The sequence below is a fragment of the Arvicanthis niloticus genome, chromosome 20, assembly GCF_011762505.2.
Source record: "Arvicanthis niloticus isolate mArvNil1 chromosome 20, mArvNil1.pat.X, whole genome shotgun sequence".
Lineage (NCBI taxonomy): Eukaryota > Metazoa > Chordata > Mammalia > Rodentia > Muridae > Arvicanthis > Arvicanthis niloticus.
Genome location: NC_047677.1, coordinates 44547373 through 44566737, shown reverse-complemented (window position 1 = coordinate 44566737; position 19365 = coordinate 44547373). Strand labels below are relative to the sequence as shown.

At 45.1% G+C, this 19365-nt stretch overlaps 1 protein-coding gene across 2 annotated transcripts in view; it reads right to left on the bottom strand.

Moving 5' to 3' along the window:
• Positions 1-5181, bottom strand: part of Btbd9 (BTB domain containing 9) — a 354285-nt gene extending 349104 nt beyond the window's left edge. The window contains exon 1 of one of the 2 annotated variants that reach the window (XM_076916780.1): positions 5043-5181. The gene's annotated coding sequence lies outside the window, so the exon portion shown is untranslated. The remainder of the gene's footprint in view (positions 1-5042) is intronic. The other variant, XM_034523840.2, reaches the window with a different exon arrangement.
• Between the last annotated feature and the right edge of the window lie 14184 nt (positions 5182-19365).

The following is a 19365-nucleotide window of genomic DNA, read 5'->3' as shown; positions in this document are numbered from 1 at the left end:
GAAATAGTATCCTCATCTCGATGTAGGAGCACAATGAAATCAGTGTGAAGGACATACACTCACCCATCCATACACTGTCACATCCCAGGCTTTGGTAGACTCTGGAGAAGACAACACTAAATGGAAGTCTACGGAACTACGCAGGTGATGAACCTACAGTCCAGAAACTGTTCCATCCTTGACTCTCTCTGCACTCCTCCCTGGATCTCCAAACACTTCCACATCTTCCTTTCTGCCCAGGCTCACTCCTCCTCTACACCCACAGGTTTCCATCAGTTGTTTACAGTGTGGTCCCAGCACCCCCTCAAGTGGGCACTTGTTCAAGCTGTAAACCGTCAAGCCTCATCTGTACGTGTATCTGTACTACACGTACTCAACTGGAAACTTACAGGGAAAGGATTTCTGTGCTTTCCCAAGGCCTCCATGTTCTGCTGCTGCTTGCCCAAGTTTGGAAAAGGTTCTGTGGATGGAAGGGGTTGGAGACCTAATCCTCCGAGCAACTGTGCTGAGATGGGGCATTTGTGAGGTAATAAAAGCATGAGGCCTCTGTTACTACTGAGGAGTGGGGCTCCCATAAAAGGAGAAAGGGACAGACAGACACCACCTCTCACCACAGGCCAGCACCTGATCTTGGACATCTCAACTTCCAGAACTTGGAGGAAACAAATTTCTGTTGTTTATAAACTCTTTAGTTTCTAGCATTTTCTCACAGAAACAGAAAGCAGATTGAGAGCCTGTCTGAGTTGAACCTGTTTCCCCAAGTTCCATTCTTTGTCCTTTCTTACTCCTACTTCTAGGTATGTCTATTACTATTACTGTCCAACGCTCGTGTGCCAGGCACACTCTGCTACCACCAAGTACACAGTGTATTACTGCGTCTTCACAAGAAGGCTTTAATTCCAACAAAAAGCAGAGGACAAAAGACATTAATCTGAGACAAGGTCACTCAACCAATAAATAGTACAACAGTACCACAAGTATTTGGCCTTGTATCCTCTTACCTCCAAGGATCCTACAGTTAGTGATTTACACTACACTGTTCCTGGTCCTCTCGTCAACTCTATAGGAGAACTCTGACTTACCTACCTAGAGGATCTGCCTTGAAACTCCACATGCGCTCCTTAAAGCTACCACAGCACCACTGCCCCTATGCACTGTAACCCACCCTCCTTTACTGTCTAATCAATGGCATCATAATCACCCAGCTGCTCACAGTAGGTCATCATCTTTAATGTGTTGCCCCTCCCCTCTATGTACTTACAATTTTAAACTTTTAGCAGCTAAAATGTTTCTGACCTCTCTCCACCCCACTTTCCTCTCTGAGACACCAGCACTGTCTCCCTACTCCAAAGTGACCTATGTGGGACTGCTGGCTGCTTCCTGATGATGCTTGATCGACTTTCCTTGGCTTTCCATTGCCAAGTAAATGAACAGTGGATCTAGGCCTTTTAGAACACAGTGGACAAGATGTGGCAGCACCCCCCTTTAATCAACCAGTACTCAAAGCAGGGGCAGTGAGTTCAAGGCCAGCCTGGTTTACATAATGAGTTCGAGGACAACTAGGGCTATAGAGACCCCATCTAAAAATAAAATAAATAAATAAAGAATAGAATGGAAGATCCCTAGAGCTGGTCGTAATTTGGCTCTCTACTGTATCTATCCTATCTACTGCCACACATTAAGCTGGAAAGAAACAACTCAGGACATGTTCAGCAAAGACTCTACCTAGAAAATTGCCTTCCTCTTTACATACAGCAGAAATCTATTTAATCCGTGAGGCTAAGGTCTATCCATTTCTCTCCTAATCGTTTGCTATCAATGTTTTCCAAGTGGGAGCAAGTCCTCTAGTAATTTATTAATTCTCAAAGCGATTAACTTATTGAAACATAGGACAGCCGGTGGTTTATCATCTCTGATCAACACTTACACGTCAAAGGTATTATAGCACCCATTCCTCTATGTCCTCTCTGCACCTGACGGAATGAATATCTAGCCTTAGCTGCGCCTCATAAATATTTGCTGAGTTGTTAAATAATGCAGCACTTACCAAGTAACTCTACACAGCTCAGTCATTCAACCTCGGGCTTATAAACCATTCCACAGAATTTTGTCTTTTGCGAGGGGCTGGGAAGAAGGGAGACAGAATCTCACATGGCCCTGGCTAGCTTCAATTCACTGCTTCGAGGATGATGAGTCTCTGAGCCTCTTGCCTTTCCCTTCCAAGTGCTGAGATTACAAGTATGTGTCAGTACAAACAACTCAAGAACTTTCTAATAACGAAGAATGTTATAGACGACTTAATATTCTCCAGCAGAATCTAACTACTGTCAGATCCTTCTGTCAGTATCCCTTCGTCCCTTTTTCAGATAGACTCCCTTTCTAGCTAACATATTTGTACCTTTGTCACAGGATCGGCAGTTATTATTTGGCAGGGCACTATGAGAGATACTCATGACGGAAACCGTGTCACTAAGTATAGCTGGATGACGACCTTGGTTACAGCACTCTGTCAATGTCCAGAACAGCAGCCTAAGCCCATTAGATAGACTTAGTGGCTCAGCCATGCAATACTGACAACCCAGGATAAACACACAGGAATGAAACATTTATTCCAATTACTAAATGAAACCAAGGGATGCAGAAATTTGATCCTGGCTCAGTCAGCTATCCTTTAAGTAGAAATAACATTTATTTTTAGGCAGGGCTTGGTGGCTCGCACCTGTAATTCCAGTACTCAGGAAGCAGACTCAGGAGGAACATACTAAGTCTATAGAACAAGTGCTAGGCCAGCCAAGAATATAAGTAAAACCCTATCTCAAGAAACAAATAGATTAAAATAGCCAATTAAAAAAACCAAATAGATGTTTTAAAAGAATAACACTTGTAACTTATCCTTGTCTAAGACTTTATTTTGATTAATAACTCCTCATCCCACCCTACAGACAGACTCTGTTCCCATTGATTTGCTGTTGCTGTGATAAAATCCTAATCAAAACCAACTTGGGAGAGAGGTTGTTTTGACTGCAGGCTAACTGTCCATCACCAAGAAAAGCAAAGGCAGGAAGCTGGAGGCAGGAGCCAGATGCTGTTACCTGGCTTGCCTTCTCCCACAACCCAGGATGGCCTACCAAGGCATAGCTCTGCAGGGGGTGGGTGGGCCCTCATATACCTATTATCAATCAAGAAAATGCCCCCACACTCCTGCACAGGCCAATCTGGTGGAAGCACTTCCTCAGTAGAGGTTCCTTACCCTAAGAATTAACAGGATGTCTGTAAGTTTTACAGCCACCCTGTAAACTCTCTCTCCCCACTACTACACAAGGAACCTTTCTCTGCTCCAGTCACACAAGCCTCCTCAAAATATCCTCCCACCACCCAATGACCAAATTCGCACTAACTTTTCACCACAGGATTTAACTCTTTCCTAATTCCAATTTCACTCTCCGTTTAAAGGCCAGCCCTAGCGCTGACCTCCCCCTGTGTAAATCTCTCCTCTACTATAGCAACCACCTAATACTACTACCTCACTTCCTTTCAGGAATTCTTTGACATACATGATTTCTTTTCCTGACTAGACAGCTCTTAAAAGAAAAAGAGCTGGTCACGGACCTCACTTGTGACCCCCACTACTCTCTCACTAATTGGGCACAACTCTGGAAAGAGGGAAGCAGTTGCATTAACTATGTTAAGAATGAAACTGAATGCTTCTCAAGTACGGATAAACCATGTCAGCACAGTATGAGGTTCCATCATCTGCGTAGCTACCTACGCGGGATCGTGCAGTTATGTAGGAGGCAGAAGCAAAAGGGAAAATGGGTAACCCTAGTCACAAAAGCTCAGAAAGAACAGCGGCCCCTGAGTATTTGGTTTTACAGAATAAGCTTTACTGATTCCAAGACGTGAGAACGTCAGAGGCCATACTCTACAGAGGCTCCGTTGTAAAGCTGCAGCTCCGGATTGTAGGTTCTGGGTAGAAACTTAAAGTTATGTCCCTCAATTTTTATACATGATCAAATGACAGTGCTCCCTATCTTGTCACTGGTTTTTGGCACTGCCTTTAACCGGTAAACAGGAAAAATTATTTCTTCCATTTGTCTTCATTAGTCCCCCTTAATAAGCCACCACACACAAATGACCCAACAGGATGCTGTATGCTGGCTGATGGCCACTTGCATCTTTTTAACTCCAGCTTTTACCATGCCAGCCCACGCATAGAACATAATCTATATTTCCACCAGATAAATAACAGCCCGCACTGCTTCTAGGAAAAAACACACACACACACAAGACAGGGCTGCCCTACCCGCAAGACCCTCGCAAGGGTCAAAGCACAGCAAGGTTCTGGGAAATAGATACAAGAGTAGATTTGAGTCTATGAGGAAGTAACAATACTGGATGGATATGGTCCCTTGGCTTCAAAAATGTGTACCAACACCGGATTTAAAAGAATGCCAGAGGAGCACGTGGGCACGCACGTGAGGCTGGAAGGTTCAGGCAACAGGTTAGCCAACTGGCATCTACACTGACAGGTCGCCTTCCCCAAGTCGTGGGTGTGCCCGACGCTCACGCAGGCACCGATTCTAAGGCTCTCCCTAACAACCCGCTCCTACTCCCAAACCCGCCAGGGTAGAACCGACGAAGCCCTTCGCGGTTTAACCCAAAACTCTGCGAACCCCAACCCCGAGGGTCCCCGTTTCCGCGTTGTCAGGTTTGCACAGTCGCGTCTCAGTGTGGACGCGCGGCTGCGGAGGAACGCGGGCTTCTCCCGCTTCGAATTCCTCAGTGGAAGGGAAACTGGCGGCGTCACCCCGAAACCCGGCCACTTGTCCCTCGCCACCCTTCTCCGGCTCGCACCCAGAGCGCTAGGCCCCGGAACTGACCCTCGTCAGCCCCCGTCCCCGCCCCCCGGAACCAGCGGCCGAGGGGCGTGGAGCGGCGCGCGCGGGTCCGGCGGGGGCGGGGGGAAGCGCGTCCCCGCGCCCCGGGCCCGCGCAGCAGGTGCGGCCAGGCCCCACCTCCCACGAGCGGTCCGGGAGACTCACCCCGACGATGTTCCTCAGCGACCTAGACGCCGCCACACACGTCTCTTCCGCCAGCAACGACCCCGCCTCGTGGCCGCCGCCCCCTCGACCGCCGCCGTCGCCGCCTTCCTCGCCGCCGCCGTCGCGGCGCGCGCCCGCCTTCACGCACACCGCCGTGGCCGCGCACGCGCTTTGCGCGCTGGCGTCACTTAGCAACGGATCAACCGTCGGCCGGTAGGACCCAGGACTCCAGGGCCCCAGGTCGCCTCAGGCGGGGGTCTTGCGGCGTGTCTCCCCAGGTCGGAGCCACAGTGCCGGTCCTGAACTGGGCCCTCAGGGTGTGGCCGCCCTGCCGACACCTGGCTCAGGGTGAGGCACGTCATCACACGTCACTGAATAGCGTCATCGGTCGCGTCACTGCGTATGGGGAAGAGCCGGAGCGGCCGTTGGAGAAAGCCTCGTCCTTCTGCAGTTAGTCGCTCGGCTGTGGACAGTCAGCTAGGTGCGAGAAAGTTGGACAAGGAGAAAGAATGACCCAAGTGAGTTATTAACAGCATCAAGGTGCTATGGAGGCTGGGCCTGAAATACCACGACTCAGTTTCCTCCTTCTGTAAGTCGGAAGACTAATACCCGACCTGCCTGCGCTAGAAAGTTATCAATTTAGGACGAAATAACGCGTGCGAGGCTGCGGGGGAACTGGGCTCAGTCGAACTCCTAATTTCAAGACCCTGACAGAAAGCCCAGACATGAGTACTCAAAACTCCTCCTTCCAGGACTACCAAATGTAAAGTGTAAAGCCCATTTAGACTCCATCTTTCACAGAGGCAGGGACTGTGTGGACTATGAAGCCGTAGAGATTGGGTTGCAAGTCTGATCCTGGATGAAACTGGAGAGTCGTCTCGCTTGAACGTTAGATACTTACCTGGGTGCGTGGGTTTGAAGACGGAAGACTTAATTCCAAGCAAAGACGTCTTAAATGGGCAATGGAAATGAACAGACACAGCAAGGGCTAGGGCTGGGCCAGGGAATCGATCAGAGCCACCACCAAGGGGATAGCGTTGGGGATGGAAACGCGCGGAGGCCAGCGCCAAGCGGGGGTGGGGGGTGGGGGGGTGATGAATAGGTAGGACAGGTTTCTAGCACGGTTGCAGAAACAGGTGGGAGTAACATTTAGCAAGACGACGGAAAGAAAGCTGCCTTTGTAAGTTACTAAATTGTAGTGGCATTCCTTACCGATGACTGTGGTAGAACGATGGAATGTGGATATGTTAGTTGGGGAAACACGCTCCGCTCACATTTTCCATGTGGAATGATACCGATCAATTTAATTATCTTCCCATACACGTGTCCCCAATTTACTTGTCCTTGGAAAATTGACTTCGGGATTGGTAAATTTAAAAGAGCAAAAGGGGGACAAACTGGACTAGGAAACTTTTGAAGAAACAGAGTGTGGTGAGATAAAGGTGCCTAGTTCAGGGCTATGAGCAAACCCTAGAGTTTAACATTGGGTGGTACCCAATTCCAACTTCGTTAGTTAGTTGTGTGTGTGTGGTTTTTTTTTTTTTTTTTTTTTTTTTTGGTTTTTCGAGACGGGGTTTCTCTGTGTAGTCCTGGCTATCCTGGAACTCACTCTGTAGACCAGGCTGGCCTCGAACTCAGAAATCCGCCTGCCTCTGCCTCCCAAGTGCTAGGATTAAAGGCGTGCACCACCACCGCCCAGCCTTTAGTTGTGTTTTACAGAATAATGTTCCCCACCAAGACCTACTTCCCCCCCCCCCCCCAGTGCCATAATCTGATCCATTCTGTAAGGTGACAGAAGGGAGCTTGCAGACATGGTTCAGTAAAGGTTATGAGGAGATTGTCCTGAAACTGGCCGGCTGGGCTAGGGACAAGATAGTCAGAATCAGAAAAAAAAAAAGAAAAGAAAAAAGAAAAAAAGCTTATGAGAGAAGCAGGGGAGACAGCTTTGAAGCTACTGCCCAGTCAGCCTTAAAAATGGAACAAAGGACTACAGGCAGCCTATAGAAGTTGGAAAGGGCAAGCGACTGGGTCCTTGAATCTAGGGCTTGACCTCTAGAACTGTAACAAGAATTGGTATAAGCCACTTGGTTTGTACTAACTTGTCACAAGAGCCATAAGAAACCAGTACAGTCGAGAATAAAGATGACAAGCTGCCTGGTGCTTTCTCCTTTATCTAAGAAAAGAGGACAGTTTATCAAGCTGCCTCACAGACTGAGCACTGCGACTATGGTCTGATGGAGGGGCTTCCACATTGAGAGGAAAATGTCAAATAGCCAAACTACATAGGTCTGTGACTGATGAGAGAAGCTGAGATATGAAGGACATTAAGCCTAGGCATGGATGAGATGAACCAAAGGAAGAAAAAAATGTAACCTCAACTTTTATGTTACACTCAGTTGCTGATAAGAGCAACCATTAACAAATCCAACTACTTTCACCAAACACTTAAGAATTAATAGAAGATGTGCCAACCTCTGTCCATACAACTATGGCTATCATTCAGTTAACGTTGAAGCAGCTCAGTTTGGAGGAGAGGTAAACACACATGGGTAGATAACTAGCTGCTATGAATGGCTTTTGGTTTTGGGGGGGGAGGGGTGGTTTGTTGTTGCTGTTGTTGAGATACAAGCATACCATGGCAGACTGTATAAGGATAAAACAGTTAACAGACCAAAGTTTAGAGCCAGCACAGGCAGTGCCTTCCTAGGAAACCCATCAAGTTTTGAGTTGATTTCAACGCTCTTTCTCCATACTGTTACTATAATATCCATGCATTGTTGCATTTACCCTCCTAATAGTGCTTACAACTTGCTAAGTACACCATTCCTATACCTGTGCTGCCTCTTTCAATATGCTGAAGGCATTACGAGCTCATATAAGTCTTGTAGCAGCCCTTTGAGGTAGGTAATAGTACATTATAAGAATTAATTATAATGGTTCTAAATCAGAAAGCTACATCACAGAAAGCTTATGTAATTACTCAAGATCACAAAATTTGTAAGAGCCTGGATTCCCGATACTACAACTCAGGAACTGTACCCATTCAGACCATGTACTCCCAGCTCACTGGGAAGTGTGCCAGAAAACATGGCTTACACAACTCAGCAGTGTTTGTGTTACAGGGCAACCATGTGTGATCCCATTCCGCTCCGTACATGCACACCAGAGAAATCTGTCCAAGTTGGAAGTTACAAATCTGTTAACCACTCTTCATAACCAATGTGTCTCTCTGTGAAACTGCTGTGAGTTATGTAACTGAATTGCATAACCATGCTTCCTTCCCTCTTCAAGTTACTGCCCCAAAGCCCTGAGAAAATACGTTTACTTGGCATTTGGAACTGAGTGGATTGGTGTGCATGTCTCTTTGCATTGGTCTGGTAGTCTCCCATCAACACCTTAACAAAAAGATAACCGTGTTTGTTCCAGTTCATAGTTCTAGAGGTTTCAGTGTGGTAACAGCTGGCTCCATTGTTTTAGTCCTGTGAAGTGACAGAGTGCATGGAGGAGCAAAACCACTCACCTCATGACCAGGAAGCCAAAAGAAAACACAAAACCCTTTCAAGGACTCATAAATGCCTTAAGGACCACCCACTAGGCCTCACATCTACCTTCTAATGATGCCCCTCACTTTAAAAAGAATGTTATGGGACCAGCCGTATGGCTCATGAGAGAAAATCACTTGCTGTTCAGCCCAAGGACCTGAGTTCAATCCCAGGGAACCTACATGGTATCGAGAAACAACTTCTGCGTGCCAGTCTATGACTATACATGTATATGATACACATGCTCATGTATACACACCAAAAAAGTGCTTCAAAAGTTGTCCTCTGACCTCCAAACATGAGCTGTGGCATAAACATGTCCACACACACAATTTTTTAAATGTTTGTAACTTTAATTTTTCACATTTAGATTCTCGGTAAAAACTAGTTCCAAATTTCATGACTTGGAAAGTCCAGATTGAAAGATCATTGTCTAGGCCAGAAAGCATTTCAAGTAGCATCAAATAGCCAAGTTGTGGTTTTTCTCGTGTGTGTGTGTGTGTGTGTGTGTGTGTGTGTGTGTGTGTGTGTGTAAAATATATAATGTGGGTTCTTTAGACACATATTCCTCATGCCTTAAAAAAAAGAAAGGCTGTTTTCCCATATGCTGATATTTTGTTATGATGGAGTTTCATATTTGTAATTGGCCTTGTTGCTCACCGTTTGTCAGTAAGAATGACTGTAGTTCCAAAACTACAAGTACACATCCTAAGTTTAATCAGCTTAAATCCAGTAACTAATACCAGGTTAGTCTCTTCTTGTTTTGTTTGTGAGGCAGGGCCTCACTATGTAGCCCTGGCTGTCCTTGAACTCCCAGAGATCTGCCTGCCTCCTGAGTGCCGGGATTAAAGGAATTGTGCCATCATGCCCTGCCTAACTAAGGCTCATTTCTTTACCAAGGGATATACTTTGCATGTGATCCTTCTTTATTACTTTATTAACCAATCACTTTATTAACCAATCACTAATAGCCATGCATTCCGTAAGAGCACGTTGTTCTAGTCAGGAGTGAGCAGTGAAGCCGGAGCGATGGCTCAGTGGTTAAGAGTCTGTACTGCTTTTGCAGAGGATCTGAGTTTGCTTCCCAGCACCCATCAAACACCTCACTGCCTGGAACACCAGTTCCAGGGGATCCAGTATCCTCTTCTGTACTCACATACACACATTCCCACATGGAGAAACACACACATACCCACATGGAGACACACACACATATCCACATGTGTATATTAATACTAATATGCTAATATGTTCACTAATACTTTCTGGAAAAAATTTAATCCAAATCTTTCCTCATTCTCCACCAGAGCATCTCAGTGCTTAAATAGCTCAGGCAGATGGGTAATGTTCTGTACCCCACTTAGCAGATTTTTGCCATGTGCTATAATAGAAGCATTCAGCATTGTCAGGCTTAAAATCTACCATTCACTAAGTATTGGCAACTAATGTTAATTTTAAACAAAGGAAAAATGATGTGTACTTTTACAGACCTTCTGCTCTGCTGGATAAAACTTGATGATCTTGAACACTTTTTCTTCTTATCTTTGGAAACCTGGCTTTATGAGAATTCCTAGATTGTCTGTGCCTCCTGCCCCAGCTACCACCATAGAGACAGGAATGGTCACATGGGGCGACTTACTCCCCACAAAAGCTGCCAGCCCCACCCACCTGCTAAGACTACTGAATTCTGAACAGTGTGTACCTGCTTTAGCCAGGCACACAATGCTAGCTGGTCCCACGGAAAACATGCTTGTCCATATTGTCCTGAGCCCACGCTTACAAACCTTTCCCCACCTACCTACCATGAGCCTTGTACCAACGTGTCAAGTATTGTGCCTCCCCAGAAGGAACAACTTCCTAGAACCTGAGTGTCTTTCCTATCTTACTCTGCACTTGATGGCTTTGCATTCCCTGCAGGAAATCTCCCACAGGACGATTTCTTCTAAAGCCAACCATCGTGAAGTGACTTAAGTAGCTGGCATTGTTTCATGGATGAGAAAACTGTGTGGCTCAGTGGTTCCTCTTTTCATCTTAGCTGCCCCGAAACTCTGAGTCAGATCCATGTCTCTAGGCTAGCAATGCCACTCTTTGGCAGAGGATTTGCTTTGGTTAGTGTGAGACCCTGGGTTCAATCCCCAGGACCACAAAAAAAAAAAAAAAAAAAAAAAGTGACTAAGATTGAGTGCCCAGGGATGAAGTCGTAGCCTGCATTCTGGTTTCCTCCCTGATCCAAGCACGTATGGGTTTTGCTTGCTCAGATTCATGTATAAGTTTGCAGTCTGTGTACTTGGAGCAGTCCAGGTAAGTTGTGTGAGGGAAACAAATGGTTAAATATACTTAGGAGGGCTAGCTAATGCATACAGTGTGCCCTCACTTCAGGCTGGGAAAGCCCTGTGTGCCTAATGGCTTCTCCAGGGTCTAGTAAGAGCGAGAACCCTGAGTTACCTTCAGAGAAGTTTCAACATTAGCTTAACTATAGGAAGACACTGCTTTTGCCTTTCCTTCAGAAAGAGATGAATAAATGAGATCATACAGGACAAGTCTCAAGTTTTCCAAGCCACTCAGTTGCTCTCATCTCTCTCAGTGGTCTCTTCCAGTAGTCTCGAATTTCAGAGAGAAACTATATACCATAGTCTTTCCTTATAACTCGGTTCTACCTCACAGATTAATGATCTGATTATGTTCTATAGTAAATGTTTCCACATGTCTATTTTAACAGAAAGCACATGAATGATTTAAAAAATTCACTTTTATCTTTTTTTGGTTGTTTTTTGTTTTTGTTTTTGTTTGGTTTTTTGAGACAGGGTTTCTTTGTATAGCCCTGCTATCCTAGAACTCACTCTGTAGACCAGGCTGGCCTCAAACTCAGAGATCCACCTGCCTCTTCTCTGCCTCCTGAGCACTGGGATCAAAGGTATGGCCACCACTGCCTGGCTTCATTGTTGCCTTAATATATCTTTAATCTTAATATAGGTAATGGTAAAGTTGGTTGGATATAATGGCTATTCTTAGGCACTGTCCTCAGATACCAGTTATCTCACTGGTTTAATGGTTTAATCCTGAAATTATCATTAGGTTACTAAAGCAGCTTTATAAATGAGGGGCAAAAGTTACATAATCTAACGTATGTAGCAAGAACCTTAAAACAGCCAGCAGCTGCCTCAGCTTTCTTCCTGCCACTCTTCATCTCCCAGTCACTCTGAGCCAGACACAGAGGGGATGAGGGATGAAGGTGGGGGTTCCAGCTTCAAGGAGCTAAGGGTCGAGAGCTGCAAGTTCAGCATGGCAGCCTGGAGTGTAAGCATTCGTTCTCCGTCTCTAGCTACATTTGAAGAACTCACCAGCTACTGTGTTGGAATGTGCACACACAGAATGCTTGGGTTATGGCAGAACGTTTTGCTGGATTGTGCCAGTCTAGAAATCATATGGGAATTGGGCAGGTAAGGTGGAGTGGTTGGCATATGAATGAATGAATGAATGGCTTGTGTAGTAGAAAATATTAAAATCCCAGCCTGGGGTTTCTACCCTGCCTGAGGTTATTGAGTTCCTGGATACAAATCACCCACAGCCTTTATGTTTTTAATATGCCTTACGCAGCACAAGAGCTGGACAGCTGCCTGCCTTGCATGCTGTTAGAATCCACTTTCCTATCAATAACCCCGAGTTATGACCTGCCATGTTCCATCTGGACTTCTCTTAATTTCAATTGGGCCAGCCCTCACGGCCATGTTTTTATGGCTCAGCAAACCCATGATGGTTTCTTTCTCCTGGATATTCTTCCTCCTCGGCTCTAAGCCCTCGAAACCTCAGCCCCAGCTCTGTCTCTTCTGCCCAACCATTGGCTGTCAGCGGCTTTATTTTTCAATCTCAATTAAGTGGGGGCAGTGTCTTACTTGCTGACTCTGTCATCTTTGGGACAACCAATCATGGGGGCCCCAAATTAGCATTAGAATACAAGCAGCATTAGGCCAACCCACTACAAGCTTGGTCATGTGGATGCCTATCACCAGATGTCTTTGAAGACTTCTGAGGAAGTCTCCTTTTGTTGTTTGACAAACACAAGTAGCCTTAATGTAGAACATACATATGCTACCCTGAGAAAAATTAACATAGGATTTTGTTTATATGTGAATGGAAATTGAAAATTCTGTCCAAATTTAATAGAGTGAAATTAAGAACTTGATGAAGAAAGATTTTCTTTCTAAAACCTTTGACAAAAAAAAAAAGTACTAAAGGCAAATATTCCAAAAGAAGAAAATGGGCAATGGAACCAAGTGTGCTTTGCATAAAATAGAAAAATACAGATGGCCAAAGAATATGAAGAAACGAAGCATTCTATCTCACTTGTCTTCCGGGATATTCCCTCAAACGTGATCGCCTATGGCTTCCTTGGAAAGTAATCTGCCAGTATCTTCTACAATTGACATGTACTTGCTTGTAGATCTGCTGGGAGCCCATTCTCTGTGCTTGCAGAAAACCGCCAGTGTAAAATGCACATACACATGTGTGTGCATATACACTGAGGATATTTACTATGATACTAGATGCGTTTTAAACAAAAAAAGTGGAAGCACCTAGAGTTGCTCAGGAGGAAAGTAAGCTGAGCGAGTTCTGAAACATCCTACGGAGTACTTTTCAGTAAAAGACATGCACATAAACTAAACCATAAAGGTGCAACATACACATTCATAAAGAAGGGGAAAGGTCATCCCCTCCCTTGGGCTCCAGATCTTCTGGGGTCACAGGCATGCTCACCATACTTGACTCAGCTCTGATGCAGGGCACCAGCTTCTGCAGTACGGTGGGTGGTTCTCAGTGTGTGCCTCAAGAGCGTCAGCCCATAGGAGTTCTTAATTAATGTATGTTTGAACTAAATCAGACTCTCTGAAACCAATGGAAGAAAGCCTACTTAATCAGCTCGGTGAAGGCCAGGAGTCTCTTTCAACAAACTGCCATGTCTAGATCTAGAAAAGCCTTGCAAAACCCCATGCATCGAAGACTTCATCCCCTGTGCAGCAGGGTAAAGAAGCAGCCATGGAAGGTGATCGGATCGGAAGACCTCTGACCTACTAATGGATCGGTGTATTTATAGACACACAGCTTACTGGGTTTAGAGAATAGCTTTTATTATAAAAGTGAGGTCTGTCTTTGCTTCTTAGCTATCAAGATGCAAGACACTCTCCTCACCATAGACCCAGAACATCCAGGCCGAATGACCACAGACTGAAACCATCTCTGGGGTTGGAGGGATGGCCCAGCGAGGCACTCCTCACCACAGGCTCAGAACAATCAGGCTGAGTGACCACATACTGAAAACTATGAAACCATCTCTGGGGTTGAAGAGATGGCCCAGCAGTTACAGAACACTTTATGCTCTTACAGAGGACCAGAGTTGAGTTCCCAGCACCCACAGTGGGCAGCTCACAACCCCCTGTAACTGCAGCTCCAGCTTACCCACCACTCTACTATGACCTCCATGGGGGCACACACATGCAAATATACATATGTATACATAAATAGGAATCAGTCTTTCCTCGTAAGTTATTTCTTCTTGGTAGTGTATGTTTTACTGACAGAATGCTGACCAAGCCCTATACCACTGTGGTTTTCTGTTTTGTTTTCTAATAGCTTTACTGGGATATGAGTCTCTGTCTAAAGAGTGCAGTTTAGTGGATTTTAATGTGTTCACAAACATCTCGTCCAACTTAAAACTTTTCAATGCAACAAAAAGAAATCCTGTTCCTATTGTTAGTCCTTCCCTTTTCCCCACTCTTCATCTCCAGCCCCAGGCAAGAAGTAATGTACTTCCAATCTCTACAGACTGCCTGCTCTAGCATTTCATAGGAACGGAATCACACAGCCTGCAGTCCTTTGTGACTAGCTTCTTTTATACGGTGTGCCATTTCCTCTGAGGGTTGCGATATGCTAGCGTCTGAAAGGGGCTGGAGATAGAAAGGGAACAGTCAAGAGTATGACAGACCAAGGACATAAAAGAAGATCAGGAGATAGAAAAGCTTGAGACCAGAAGGGCATATAAATGGCAAAAAGTGAAAGGCGGTTTTCCATGTGGGAGAATAAGCTTATCAGTCTTGTTCCCTAACTCTAGGAAGACTGACACATGGAGGCCAAATAGTACTGTGCATTAATGATACGTCTTCATTTGCTCTGCCTAAGTTATAGCTTTAATCTTTCCATCTCCTTAAATGATTTGATCAAAGAGATGATAGGTAAGGCCATGAAAGTGGGAGACATCACCAAAGAAGAGCCCTGTGGAAAGGGCAGTTGCTGAGGACAGAGTATTAAAGGAATAGTTTCTATTCCAGGCACAGGGTGCACAATAGTTCACATTCGCTCTCTGCTTCCGTCCCACCCCCACCCCCTGTGTGAAAGAATCGCTGCAGACCCACCTTCAGTGATGGGGTCAAGATCTTCTGCCTGAAGTCAGTTCTTTTTAAATCTCACCTGCATTAAAAGAGAAGAGAACCTGGAGACAACAGAACATCCAGGAAAGTCAGAACTAGTGATGACAGGTCCCTTCATGGACACAAAGGGAAGGGCATGTCAAGGAAGGCCAGGTGTGTGCACGTGTCAGGTGCATGAATGCTATTCAGAGGGTAGCTTCCAGCATTGTGTGCTCCAGGCTATCTGCCCTGCCAGCTTCTGGGCCATTCACCTGTTTCCACCTCCCATCCCAGCACAGGAGTGTTGGGATTAAGGATGCATGTGGCCACATCTAGCTTTTTTAAAATGTGGGTTGCAGCTTGCATGGTCAGTGCTTTTAGCCTCTTAGCTGTCTCCCTAGTCTCTAAAGCAACGTTCTTCTAATGAGCATGGGGTGTGTTCTCCAGTCACTAACTATACTCTGTGGTATGGAGATACCAATGAATGATGACGGCGATGAGGAGGAGGGGGTGGCAGGGACTATGGTTAGGATGGGACCGGATACATGGACGATTGTCCTTACAGAGTGTTTCTCCTCTCACTCTTTTCCCACTTAAGGTAGTTTCCTTTGGGGGAAGAGTGTTATTTTTAATCAAAGGCTAATAAGAACAGTAAAGCACACAAATACAACGTGTTAGACATTCACAGTGTACCCTAGTAAAAAGGAAAAAGAAATGGAACATTTCAGTACCCTGTGCTTCAGGTTACTGCCGTTTCCTCTACCCCATAAATGACTGTTTCCTCTGACTTGAAATATTGGTGCTTCAGAGAGGTTAGCATGGGGAAAGAGGTAGCTTATGTACTGGCAGAAAGGCTATCACTTGACTGTGACAGGGCAATTTCTGAAACATCCATTCATGATGAGGACATCTGCATCACTGAGAGTTCAGCAGTGGCTCTGAATTCCCTGGAGCTGAAAGTAGGGCGCACCGTGACATAACTAAGCTGCTTAACCCAATAGGAAGAAAAGACACACTGTAACAGATGATTAGCAAAGTCAAAGGGGCCACTGATGGAGAGTCACAAGAGAGCTGGGAGAACATGGACCATAAAGGGAAAGCCAATCGGCAGCCACTCAATGTCTCCCTCCCTTTATACTCTCAGAAGAAATGAGAGATGGGTGATGGAAAAACCAAGAGCCGCTGATGCAAAAACCCAAAAGGGCTGGAGAGATGGCTCAATAGTTAAGAGCACTGACCACTCTCCTAAAGGTCTCAAGTTCAATTCCCAGCACCCACATGGTGGCTCACAACCATGTGTAATGGGATCTGATGCCCTCTTCTGGTGAGCATGAAGACAGCATACTCATATACATAATTTTTTTTTTTTTTTAAAGGAAAAGAAGAAATGCTTACCCCAATTTCAACCCTTGAACTTGTTTTCAGATTGAGAATCCACTGAGTGTCTGCCAGGAAGACTGACCCTGCCACATCACAGCAAGTGACCCAAGCAGGGTTTCCCCAGTTCCAAGGACAGTGATCATTTATCAGGGATCCCATTCAGCGCTCTGGCTCTTGCTCCTTCCCACCCACAATTCCAGTGCTTCCTGTCCCAACAACTCTAGGTGCTGCTAACCCACAGATTAATGGAGAACACTGACAACAAGGGCTACCATCCTCAAAGTGCAGTCCATGACTGCCCAGCCGCATCAGCATCAACTGGGAACTCAATAGGCATGCTTATTGTAAGGCTGTGAAGATAGCCGGGTGGTCAGGGTACCTGATGGACAAGCTTGAGAACCTATGGTTGGGATCCCCAGAACCCATGTGGAAGAGCCTGGTATAGTAGCACATGTCATCCGTAACCCCAGTACTGAGCATGGCTAGAGACAAGTGGATCCCAGGGCCTCAATGGCCAGAAGTCTAGTTCAAATGGTCAAATCCAGATTCAGCTATAGATCCTGTTTTTGAAAACCTGAAGGTGTAGCAATGGAGGACAATATCCCGATGTCAGCCTCTGACCGCCACACATTCTCTTTCCCCCTTCTCTGCCACACACAGAGACACACACAGACACACACAGACACACACAGAGACACACACACACACACACACACCACAGCAAATATTTATTCAAACATTCATTTTAGAACCCTCTGCAGGCCTATTCCATCAATGGGGTCTAGACACCTGTGTTTCAATAAATCCCAAGTGACTGATACATGTCCAATTCTTGAGATCCACAAATGTCCATCAGATGCTAGAAACTGCCGCAGCTAGGCCCACACAGGGTGGTTAGTATTGATTTCAAACGTCGTTTACTCCTATTAACGTTTTGCGCATCCTGTCCATTCTTCCTCTGCAGATCGTCATTTTTCTCAACACTGCAGCCGCACTGTATCCCCAGCCTTGCTCCACACAGACATTTAATACGGTTTTGTGCCCCTGATTATACTCTGTACACTCCATTAAATTTTTATATCGTTACATGACATGGATGCCGAAAACATTAACTCACCTCCCTGCATGTCATGGTAGCTCAGGGACCCTTATCCATTCAAGCAGCTAGACCATGGGCCCCTGCAGTGCCAAATGGGAAAAGAGGCTCTTAACCTTCATCACCGGGAACCTTGAAGCTTTGGCCCGGGAGAGGAGTCAGGAAGGACAGCCCTGAAGATCAGGGAGTTCCTACATAGAGACCGTGGCTTCCTGTAGCTGACGGAAAAACAGGAGAAATCACAGCCCTGAGATGTAGGTTGCCTGTTGATCTGTAAGGACAGAGGCTTGCCTTCGGCTTCTGGGCACAGCTTCTAGAAGTCAGCAGTAGTACGCTTGAGGATTTATGACAGGGAGGGGTGTGTCTAGGAGAGTATAGTTTTAAAATATAAAATAAACATTAGTCAAAAAGAAAAAAAAAGATTGCTTCAGATGATCAGAGTGGGCAGAGGGTGAGAATGTGCTGACTTTCATGACTTTTCTACCTACCTGTTTCAGCTTTTTAAGAAGTAAGCATAGTAAAGAAAATTTGAAAGCCACTTACCTAAACTTGATCATTTAGAATACGACTTTTTACCTATGCAAACAACTTAGATTTTCTAACCTTTAAAATATTTTCATCCTAAATAGAAGTTTGGAAGTTTTGGCCTCTGACAAAATATGTTATTTTGGTTATTTGGTTTTGTTGTTTGTTTCAAAACAGGCTCTTACTACATAGCCCTGGCTGTCCTGGACCTCTTTAGGTAAGATCTGGCTGGCCTTGAGCTCACAGAAATCCACTCTCTCTGTGCCTCTCAAGTGCTAGAATTAAAGGCCTACCCCACTACGCTGGATTAGACAAGCAAAATAACTCATTTCCCAAAGGGTTTTTTGTTTGTTTGTTTTGGTTGGTTGGTTGGTTTTGGTTTTTCGAGACAGGGTTTCTCTGTGTAGCCCTGGCTGTCTTGGAACTCACTCTGTAGACCAGGCTGGCCTCGAACTCAGAAATCTGCCTGCCTCTGCCTCCCAAGTGCTGGGATTAAAGGCGTGCACCACCACTGTCCGGCAAGTTTTTCTTTTTTTTTTTTTTAACCTAAATGTTAACAAATTAAGAAATACTTCTCATTAAAATTTCCATATTTGGGATGTAATCTTTGTGGGGCTAGAGAGATGGCTCAGGTTGATAGCACTGGCTGTTCAAGACACTTGAACCTGGGTTCAAGTCCCAGTACTTATGTGGCAGCTCAGAGTTGTCGGTGACTGTAGTTCTGGGAGATCAGACACCCTCACACAGACAGACATATAAGCAGGCAAAGCACCAATGAACATAAAATAAAAATTAATGAAAAAAAAGGGAAAGTAATACTTGCTCATTTCAAATAATTTGGAAAATTCACAAAAATAGCAGGAAGGGTGGTAACGAAGGAACCAACCGTGGCCGTAGCTTGGCACACTCCCTTACACATTTCTATGATTCTCTTTGCTCACAACAAAAGCCTGCTCTATGCAGATCACAGTCAGTCTTTCACAACCTCATGATATGTTTTTTCATTATTCCTTGTATATTTAAGGTCTAAAATAATGTTTGAATGCTTAAATGACATTAGAATAGATTGTGGGCATATAAAATTAGCTATTTCCTCATTTGGGGGCTTTTTTTTTTTTTTTTTTTTTTTTTTTTTTTTTTTTTACTACTGTAAAAAAGTGATAGAAGCAGCAAGCTGCATTTCATTTAGAAATTAAACCCCCTGCCTATTTTCTAGGATGCAGAATACCACAGCATTAGTCAAATAAGTGGGTCATCTTAAAGCCTTTAGATTCTTAAAGCCTATTGTCAATCTAATTCATTTTAAATATGTATTTATTTTAGAACAATGCTTACCTTCTGTGTGTGGTGTGGTGTGTGTGTTTGTGTACATGAGTACA